This window comes from Quercus suber, unplaced genomic scaffold, assembly GCF_002906115.3.
Source record: "Quercus suber isolate HL8 unplaced genomic scaffold, Cork oak 2.0 scaffold_429, whole genome shotgun sequence".
NCBI classification, from domain to species: Eukaryota; Viridiplantae; Streptophyta; class Magnoliopsida; order Fagales; family Fagaceae; genus Quercus; species Quercus suber.
Genome location: NW_027069880.1, coordinates 540,837 through 552,254, shown reverse-complemented (window position 1 = coordinate 552,254; position 11,418 = coordinate 540,837). Strand labels below are relative to the sequence as shown.

Genomic DNA, 11,418 nt, shown 5'->3' with positions numbered 1-11,418 from the left:
AGCCAGGAATAAATACATGGGGGGCCGAGTTGTAACATAAATATACTAAATATAATTCTTAAGTCTATTGGATACAAAATTATCAACTTTCAAATATCATCATATACTTGTACATGTTGGGAATTCAACCGAAATTCCAAACCTGTGAAAAACAAAAAAATAGAGAAAACAAAACGCCAAAAAAAAAACAATCACACGCACAAGACAATATTTACATGGTTCGGCAATTTGCCTACGTCCACGGAGTTGCAGGGATTTCATTATTATTAAAAAAAATTACAATGTGTGGCTACAGGGTTTTTCTTTCTCAAAAACAACAACAAGACAAAACCCTAATCACAAAAAAAGGCTTTTATATCCTGCACACAGGATTCACAATGAGCTACAAAACGGGCCAAAAAAATTTTGTCTGCCCAAGCCTCCGCTCCATGGACTAAGCCTCAGTAAATCTCCCATTAAAAACCACGCAACATTATTCAAGCCAGGTCGGGTCATCAACAGGATCAAATCATGCTTGACGACGATTTTTCATGGAATAAAATTTATCCATTATCATCTCCATAGTGAAATTCCCTGCAATTTCCTTCTCTATATAAACTATCATATTTTGCCAAAAACTCATCCTCCATTCTATTGCAAGTCTTGTTTTTAACAACTTCATAGCTGAGAAAGCTCGTTCTGTAGTTGCTGTAGAAACTGGAAGGGTCAACACAAGACGAATAACTCTATCAATCAAAAAATAGATATTAGACTTTCCTGAAATTTTTAATCCCATACATAGCTAGGAAATTGTACTCATATTCTGAAAATCTGGATGTTTTATCACATCAAGCTCATAATGTTGCAATTGAGACTCCAAAATTTCTTGTTCATGTTCAGTAAAATCTTAAGGATAATATTTCTTAACTAAATTGCATATATGAACAATTTTGAATAATCTAAAAGCATCCTTGGGATTTAAAGCTGAACTAAGAATGACAAGTTCCGTTGTTAGCTCACAAAATCTACTTTTCAGTTCTTGCAATTGGAAGTCTATTGCAACTGTAAATATGGAAATTCTAAAATGATGTTCCATTGTTAAATCTTCATCTTGACGACGATATCTACCTCACCTTTAGTGTAACGAGCATTCATATCAGGAATATCAATTTCATGTTGCTCACAAAATACTATAACACTAGCAAGTAAAGGCTCCCATCCATCATCTCTCAACTTTTGAATAAGTGATTTTGTAATTGAAACTAAATGCATGGCATTTAAAAGGTCTTGAGAACGTTGTTGCAAAGCTTGACAAAGAACATTAGTAATTCCCATTATCTCTTTCATCAAATGCAAGATTAAAATAAATTCAAATGATGTTAATACCTGATAAACTCCCTCGGCATCACCGCGTTGTTTATAGTTAGCCCCTTCCTCAGAGATAGTGTTGATAACTTTGCAAGTAGCATCAAACATGTTAATCAAACTACAAATAGATTGAAAATGAGATCCCCACCTAGTATCTCCAGCTCGTTGCAAAGTACCAATCTGGTTTGCACCTCTTCCAGTCTCAATTTCATTAGAAGCAATCATATTCTTAACTTGTTCTGCTTGAGCATGTTGCAATTCATCATTACGCTTACTAGAACCAACAACAATATTGATAATATTAACCAAATGATCAAAGAACTGATGAACATCTTTTACTTCTCTAGATGCTGTAACTAGAGCTAATTGTAACCTATGAGTCATACAGTGTACATAATAAGCATATGGGCACTCTTTAAGAAAAAGAGCTTGTAATCCATTTCATTCACCACGCATGTTACTAGCCCCATCATATCCTTGACCTCGAATATTTTCAATGTGGAGGTTGTAATGAGAAAGGACAGCACATATCTCATTCTTTAAAGTCAATGCAGTAGTGTCTCTAACATGCACAACATGAAAGAAACGCTCTTTAATGAAACCTTCTTTATCAACAAACCTCAAAATGATGGCCATTTGCTCTCTCTTCGACTCATCCGAGCTTCATCAAAAAGAAAAAAACATTATTGGTTCAAAATTTTGCTTTTGAGTGGTTTTTTTTTTTTTTTTTTAATTTTATTTAATAAATTTCTGATGTGGCATTTTTTTATGTTAATTACATTTTTTTAATATTACTCTATACACCACATACGCTTCAAGAGTGCCAGCAATGCACACTACTAGTTATATAGACATTTTTCGTTAATGAGTTAACGGTAAGAATCAAATTGACTGCAACTTAAAAATTACAGGGACTAAATTAAGTACTGCCAAAATGTATTGATTAAATTGATTGTGACCCTAAAATATAAGGACCAAAATAATATGTTTTCCTAAATCAAACAGATATATAGTTACTCTAATCAAAATGCAGGAATTATTGAATTATAATTTTATGTTATGTTATTCAACAAGCATTACGGCAAAGGAGATAATTATTTCATTGAAAAAAGCAAGTAGCCAAGAGCCGTGTAAGAGTCCAACTCAATGGTCTCCACCTTATATCTTATAAGGAAAATTTTGTTGCTGCAATGTTTTCCGAAGTTTCATTGGTAGGACAAGGAGTTGTGATTCGTGTTTCTGATGAAACATTATAGCAGCTCTGAAAAAAAAAAAAAAAAAAAAAAAAAAAAAAAAAAAACCACATTCAGTTAATCTCGCGGGCCATTGCCGCAAGTCAAGCAGTTTGGAAATTGGAACTGCGTGTGTAAGGGTCTATGTGGGGTAGTTTGGAAATTGGATTAGGAATATTGGCAATTAGACCCAAAGTTCGGAGTCCTTTCCCTAGGTTAATTTTTTTTTTTTTTTTGGGAAAAGCCTAGGTAATTGAATTAGGTGCAGTGCAGAGTTACTTTTTATTCTTCTGTCTTTTAACTTTTAACTTGTCTATCATGTAAGCCATGTTATTAATGGTATTTTTATTTTATTTTTGCTAGGTTTCTCTTTTGTTAAATTATGGTTTTTGGGTAACATTTATGTTGATTTTATTCTATGACAAAAAGTATTATAATTGCATTATTTATTTTTTTCTTGTTTTTTAAGAATTTATTTATAATGGGTTTAGTATTAAGTTGGTGAAGATTTGCTCAAGAAGTTGATCTTGTGATTTGACTCACGAGTGGTACAACCCACATAGGTCAAATGAGGAGTACATGCTAGAAGCTGAAAAGTCAAATGCCAGATTGTATTTCGCGAGTCACTTCGCGACTCAGGCCAAGTCATGAGTGGCCCCATAAAACTCATTGCCTGGATGAATTTTATGTGTGACCCTTATACTCTTCACTTATACTATATATACTCTTATTACCCACAAAATTGTAAGGAGACTATTGAGAAAACACTGTAGAAAGATTTCTACAACACACCCACCTTATTAGAGAGAGCTACTAATCTTTAAGGAGAGAAATCCTTGTAGTTTTTTTTCCTACTCTCTCCTATTATCATACTTTAAGAGAAAATTTGTATTCGAATATAATTCACACTTATTCAGAGTATAAAGATTAGAGAGTGGTCAAGTATAAAAAAAATCATTATTATACCTTAAGAGAAAATTTGTATTCAAATACAACTCACACTTATCTCTATATTTTGAACGGGTCAAGTGTAAAAAAAAAAACACTCAACTAAGTGGTAGATATTAGCTTCATTTGACTATATTGAAAACTGAGGCCAGCCAGTGCTGTCAAGTTGTCAACAAAGACCCCGGACTCTATTTAGCAAAAAAAAAAAAAAAAAAAAAAAAAAAACGAAGACCCCGGAGTCAACACTACCGTTTGATTCGTGTCATCAATGACAATAAATAGGCTCTTTCGTGGAAACAACGTCACAAGATTTGTACATGATCATTGACGGTGATGTGTAGTGAAGACAACAAATATATTATTATTCAATTAGAAATGAGGGGCTGCTGTGTGATTTCGAGTTATCCGAATTGGGCTCGCATGGGGTAGGTCGGATCAGCAGTCTCTTTAGACCCTTTCCCTGAGTTGGGTGCAGAGCTATTTTTCTTCTTATTTGATAACTTTGACTATCATGTAATAATCTGTGTAATGAACAGTATTTTTATTTATATCAGTATACAATATTCTTCTTTTTTTTTTCTTTTTGTTTTTAAATTACTTTTAGTTTGTTTCTCAAAAAAAAAAAAATCACTCTTAGTTTCTTTTTCCTCTTTCTTCTTTAATTTGACAAGCCTGTAAATCTGTAATCGCCCCATGTCATTAACAAAAACCTTTGTTTATACCACTTTAATTTATAATCACTTGAATAAAGTTTCACGTTAAATATAAATAATAAGAGGAATAATTTTTATTTTATTTTAGAATACTAAGTATTTTAATGCACATAAAAGGAGAGAGAAAAAGATCTTAAAAAATTGATAATGGTATATATCCAAAATGTCCTAACTCTTGGATATACAATTGATGTCCCGGAAGCCTAAAATCCATAAGGTGATAGGGTTCTAAAATCTACCAGAAAGAAATAGAGAAAGTCTGTATTTTTACAAATTTGAAAACTAAGGCCCTGTTTGGATTTTTTTTTTTTTTTTTATCACTCATCACTCCTCACTCAATTTTCGTCACTCATCACTCATCACTCAAAATATCCCAATTTCCTATACCCATCCATTTGGTACAAGTTTTCAATTTCCCATCACTCAATTTTTTCTACTTTTTGTGAGACCCATACCTGAGCAACATGTCAGGCATTCCTGTTAGCCTACCCGCCTCACACCATTTCATCAAACCATTTCCTCCCAAACCAGAGACTTCAACCCAGGCATTCCTTTTTTTTTTTTTTTTTTTTTTCCTTCAACCCCAATATCCACAACAAACACTTTGGTTCTGAGCTTGATGTACAAACCCACAAAATTCATTAGCATCCTTGAAGTACCCAAAAAATTCACAAACCCACAACAACCAATTCGTTGCCCCAATTGTTGATTTTTTATTTTTATTTTTTAATTTTTTTTTATGGTTCTGAGATGAGAAAGGCGAAAAGGAAGGAAAAAAAGAAAAGAAAAAAAGATCAGACCTGCGATGATCTCCAGCGGCGGCACCATTTACGTGTTCTGTGATGAAGAAGAAAAATAATAAAAAATAAAAATAATAAAATAATAAAAGAAGAAGAAAGAAAGAACAGTGCAGCGTAGACTAGAAAAAGTGGAAAAAAGAAAAGAAAAAAGAAAGAAAGAATAGTGCAGCGTAGACCAGAGAAAGTGAAAGAAAAAGAAAAAATTAAAAAAAAATTAAAAAAAAAAAAAAGAGAAGAAGAAAGAAAGAATAGTGCAGCGTAGACCAGAGAAAGAAGAGAGAAAAATGAAAATGTTTGTGGAAAAGGAAGCAGTTGAAGAGGCATCAAAAGCAACACTCACGTGTGTTGCACTGATAGTGGGTCCATGCATGTGGGTGTAATTATAAAAAGGATAATTACAATTTACCCACCTGTGGTTTGACCCGATTTCTATGTGCCTACCTGTGGTTCAAAGTTTGACACTTTGCCCACCTGTGCTTGTCACCGTTACCCAGCCGTAACCCACCTCTCCACTCTCCGTTACTCTAACACAAAAATAAGCAAAAAACTCACTCCCACTCAGATCAAACACTCTCAAAACTCACTCTCACTCCAAAACTCTCAAAACTTACTCACTCCTACAACAAGCATCGTTTGAAACTCTTAATTTCATATCCAAGCCGAGGAAGCAAGTTACTAACAGTTGCTCCTCCTCTGTTCAGCAATGGGCTTCGATTCGCAAACTTTCCAATGGAACTGGGTTTTGATCGTGGGTGGGTTTTGATCGTGCATCGCTTGGGTGCCACCGTGGGTTATTGAACTTGGTTTTTGAGCTTGCATGGTCCTCTGTTCAGCATCAGCAGGTAGATCAAACCCTCTTTAGTTTTTAATTTTTGAAACTAGGGTTTGAAATTGGGTTTTTTAATGCTTTTTCGGGTTTTTATTCTTTCTTTGAATTCGAGTTTCTTAAACTATTCTTGATTCCATGTTTCTTCGAATTGGGTTTTTTTCTCCTTACTTTTGTTTCATGAAAGATTATAATAGTAGTTGTGTAACTAGTTGCTAATTTAATCACAATATGAAGTTGTTGAGTTGTTGTTTATATACAGCCAATATGAAGTTGTTGAGTTCTTGTTTATATAAAGCCACTTTCTTTGATTATATTTTTATAACTTGTTTGATTTTTGTTGTTTATATACAACCTCTGTATGTGTGTGGAGAACAATGCAAATGTGAGGGACCATGGACCACAATGCAAATGTGAGGGACCCATTTAATCTATGTATGGTTTTGTTAAGTTAATTTATCGATACATCTCTCTCATGCTAATTGCTTTCCTTCACATGTCAACTACTTTCAAATTTTCTAATACACTTTCTTGGCTGCCAGCCATATATCTAATGCTTATTGCATATGCATGTACAGCTTCTCTAGATGCAATTTAAATGACCCTTGAAGTTAAATGTACAGCCATATATCATTATGAAGTTAAATGTCTATTTATGTTGATTGTCTCTGCCTTAGTTGTGAGCCTTGCACAATAAAAAATTTCTAATATGAAAGATCTCATATTCATGTCTACCAGTATTTTGACTGAACAAAAATTCGTTGTAACATAGTTGTAATGTAATGGTTGAGTCTTTGCAAAAGGATAATGTAATGCTGAAAATTTGAATTATGCCTCTTGTAACAGATTCGTTAGTCTATAAGCTTGTAACAAATTTTTGCTATGTCTTCATCAACTGGCAATGGCTCTACAACTAGTGGTTTCTACCGTGCTGAAGATGGTCATTTATGTACCATTGAGCATTGTGCCCTACGAACAAGTCGAAAAGCTGGTAACTATGGAAGAAGATTCCTCGGTTGTAGTCAATTTAATGTAAGAAACAATTACATTGTTGTATTTGAATTGAATTGAATTATTAATTGTGATTTATTGTGAACTGTGTAATTAATTGTTATAATTGTAATGATTAGGTTGGTCCCAAATGTGGCTTCTTTCAGTGGGTGGATAACGAAACTTATAAGAGTGACCGTGAAAGGATAAGTATGCTTGAGAATGACCTGCAGCTTGCAAATCAGAGAGAAATGACAACTAGGCAAATGGAAGAAAGATCTAACCGAAGGGAAAGAGAAACTCATGAGCTTTATGTAGAAGCTAGGGAGAAACTTAAGAGGGTTAAAGAGAGTGAGAGATTGTACAAGGTTGCACTAGTTTTATCATGGTTATTTTCCTTTTGTAATGTTATTGTTGTGTTTTGCCTCAATGAACAACAATGTAAGGTTGAGGAACCTTAATCTACCATGATTAGGTAATTGAATTGTTATTGTATCTATCTCTTGAAATGGGGATGTTGAAATGTGATTGGGATGTTAAAATGTTATTGTATTTATCACCTGAAATGGAAAGTATTTTTTTGTGCAAATATTCTTTAGTATAATTTTTTGTTTACTTCATTTTGTGATTGATATATATTGGCACAAAGTGTTATGTGGAAATTTTAAAATAATGGGAATAGAACTTGGAACTTGCCAATGATTAATAACCTACCATAAAGCATTCTCATTTGGTTTGTCAATTCACATTTTACTTTGTGTTGGAAACATTGTGCAATAATATAAAGGAGTTGAGAATCCCTTTGTTTTGGCCTATATAAATAACTCTGCTGTTTCATATACTTGTGTCATAAAAATTGTGCACATAAATTGCCCAGTGATATAAATATTGTGCACATTAAAAATCACTCCTGTTAAGTTCAAAGACAAAGCTCAAAGACTCTGCACATAATTGTGCACATAAAGATTGTGCATATAATTTTGCATATAAAGATTGTGGACATAATTTTGCTGTAAATCCATCAAAAGCAAGACACCTGTGTAAATCCATAAAGACATAATTTCCTTTATTATGTCAATGCACACCTGTGTAAATTCATCAAAAGCAAAACACAGTCCTGTGTAAATCCACCAAAAGCAAAGACAAGCACAACACAACAAAATACTTTATCCAACCAATGCATATTAACTACTTTTAATAAAGTGAATAGTCATTGTGACTTTATGTCACATGCATTCAAAATTGCCAATATTGTTTTTGGCACATCCTGTGACTTTACCCATCTTCCAACCAAAACCCAACTACCAGTCCACTATTGTATCAAACATACACATTTCACCAAAATTGCCAATATTGTTTTGACTAGAAATTACGAAAAAAAAAAAGTAAAGTGAATTTGAAAAAAAAAATAAAGTGAATTTAAAAAAAAAAACTCAAAATTCCCTATATATATTTTTATTTTGTTTTCTTGCAATCCAAACACTAAGAATAAAAATACACTGTTCACCAAAAAAAAAAGGGTAAAATATCATTTTCGTCCCTAAACTATTACAAAAGTTCGTTTTTCGTCCCTAAACTTTTCCAAATATATTGATTTTCGTCCCTCCCACATCAGCACTCATCAAGCTACGGAGGGACGAAAATCAATACATTTGGAAAAGTTTAGGGATGAAAAACGAACTTTTGAAAGTTTAAGGACGAAAAACAAACTTTTGTGATAATTTAGGGACGAAAAATGAACTTTTGAAAGTTTAGGAACGAAAAACGAACTTTTGAAAGTTTAGGGACGAAAAACAAACTTTTGTGATAATTTAGGGACGAAAATGATATTTTACCCAAAAAAAACAACAACAACAACAGCAACAACTACAACAACACAGCTTACATGATGGTCATTAGCTAGAAAAAAAGTAAAATAAGAAGATAAAGTAGCTCTGCGCCAAATGCAATTGCCCAGGGAAAGGGCTAAAGAAGCTCTTGAACTTTGAGTCATAATAAAATATTCCTAATCCAATTTCCAAACTACCCCACGTGGGCCCTTGATATAAGAAAATTCGCTGTCTTCACTTACATCAAAGATTAGAAGATCGTGAGGGAATTTTTAGTGGAGTGGAGATAGGGTTATAAATGAGCCAAGTTTTGTCGAGTAGTGCATGTTTGAGCTTAGCAAGTCAATTAAAATCAAATGCTCAAACTTGGTTCGAGCTTGAGACAAGCCTAAAATCAAGGACAAAATGGGCTTTTACCCTTTTCGGACAAATTATATAGCATTATGCCCTCATTCTCAAACTAATTAGAGAAATGTCACTCTTTTAAAACTTGTTTTTTGATAAATCGAGTTTAAAAAAAAAAAAAAAAAAAATCTTAGGCCCTATAGTAACGTTTTAAGGAGCCTATAATGACGTTTTAAGGACCTACAGTGATGTTTTTTAACTCAACTTCAATGAAATCAAGTTATAGGTAAAAAAACGCCACTATAAGTTGATTTCATTGCCTATAACTTGATTTCATTGAAGTCGAGTTAAAAAACGTCACTATAGGTCTTTAAAACGTCATTATAGGCTCCATAAAAATGCCACTATAAAGCCTAACTCAATTGATCAAAAATCGAGTTTTAAAAGAGGGGCATTTCTTTAATTAGTTTGGGAATAGGGGCATAATGCTATATAATTTGCCCGAAAAGGGCAAAAGGCCAGATAGTCCCTAAAATCAATGTTTGAACTTGAGCTCGTGAAAATGCCAAAAAGTTTGAGCTCAGCTTAGCTTGATTAATTAGTCAAGCCAAGCTGAAGCATAATATCAAGCTCAAATTCAAGCTCAAGTCAAGTTTTTTAGCTTGGAATACAAAATAATTGCATCATCAAATGCTTATATCACCAAAAATCAAGTAAACAAAATAATAATAATAATATACTCATTTTATCATACTTCAAATTCCACCTGTGATTAGAAATTGTTCAAATTACAATTTTACATAATTAAATCCATCCATTCTTCATTCATTGTCTATAGCTTGATTAATTGTTCAAAATACAATTTTTACAACCACATTTGTCATCTGTGTAACTATAATCTTCATAAATCTAAATAAATTAACATTCCAAAACATATATAATAAGCAAGTTATAAATTAACATTCCAAAACATGTGTAATGTCATAATAATGAATTTATTTAGTAAACATATATCAAGTTATAAACGAGCCTAAGTACGGCATGATTTGTATCGAGTTCTATTGTTCACGAGCTTGTTGATGAACAATTTTTTTAGCCTGGGCTCGGCTTGTTTATCAAACAAGCCCAAAACTAAGGCTCATGCTTAGCTTATTTATAAACAAATAAACATGAATAAGTTTTTTATCGAGCCATGTTCGCGTAAAATAATCTGCAAGCGCACAGAATCGTAACAAGTAGTAAAGTGTTTTTAGAAAACGAATGTCGAACCCACAGGGATTAACTATTTTATTGAATACCGAAATTTACTAAATTAAGTACTATTTGGAAAATCGAAAATAGATGGAACGTTCTACTATTTGAATTAAATTAAACTATTTAATAAAAATAAATCCATGAATAAAAAATTAACAAAGCGTAAAATCTAAAAGTGTAAAAATATGATAAGAATGGATCTAGAGCAGTTGATTTCACCTAACAAATCCTACACAATTTATTCCTCCTAATTATTAAATTCTAATAATCTCCCGTTGATGATTAAAAATTCCTTAAGTATTCAATATCTTCTCTCGAATAATATTAAAAATATCTTCAACTAACAATTTCATATCTCTATGTGAATTTAATTAATTGGAGACTCATTACGTACTTTGAATTTTTTGAAAAATCACACTAGTCGCGGTAAAGCATCTCTACTTTCGCTCAACTAATGGTGTTTAATTCTAGAACTAAAATAACAAATCACCTCTCGGTCTCATTGTAATTCAATTGTAGTTTGGTATTAAGCATTTTTATAGTAAGCATTAAGAATAAGAATTAAACACTCAATCATGGAAATATTAAAAATAAAATAATTCAGAATATAAATTGTGTGTTCATTGCTAGACTACATCAACGCTCTAGAAAATAAAATTTAGTTCATAATAAAACTGAAAAGAAAACAAATAAAACTTATGTCTTTCATCTGATGGTTGATCAACATAAAGCTCTCGCCTTTGCCCTCAGATCCTCCTCTTCAGAAAGACTCCTAAAAGAAAAATCTTCAATGCGGCAGCCCCCTTTTTCTCTCAGGTTTTCTCTCATTTTTTTTCTTTTTACCCTAAAAAGCCTTTAAATAGGTCAAGGAATCCTATTCCCGTTTGGAGAAAATCCAAGATTTTTAGGCTTCACTTAACCGACGATTTTGGCCCATTTAACGTCAGAATTATGACTTTTGGTAAACTACAAAGTTGTAGCCCTTTAAGTTAACTTTCCAGCCCAACTTGAATCATCTCAATTGGATATCTGAGCCCAAAGTTATGCTGAAAATACTAATTGATGTGCAGGCTGGAATCCTAATCCGAATTGGACTTGGATTTTGTACAAAATTCCTTTGATTCCTTGCTCTTC

General features: G+C 32.6%; 1 long non-coding RNA gene across 1 annotated transcript; it reads left to right on the top strand.

Moving 5' to 3' along the window:
- The first annotated feature begins 5,851 nt into the window (after positions 1 to 5,851).
- LOC136062586 (uncharacterized) lies at positions 5,852 to 7,225 on the top strand. The gene is made up of 3 exons (XR_010624310.1): positions 5,852 to 5,882; positions 6,713 to 6,898; positions 6,997 to 7,225. It is a non-coding gene; the product is annotated as an uncharacterized LOC136062586 (long non-coding RNA).
- The last annotated feature ends 4,193 nt before the right edge of the window (positions 7,226 to 11,418 follow it).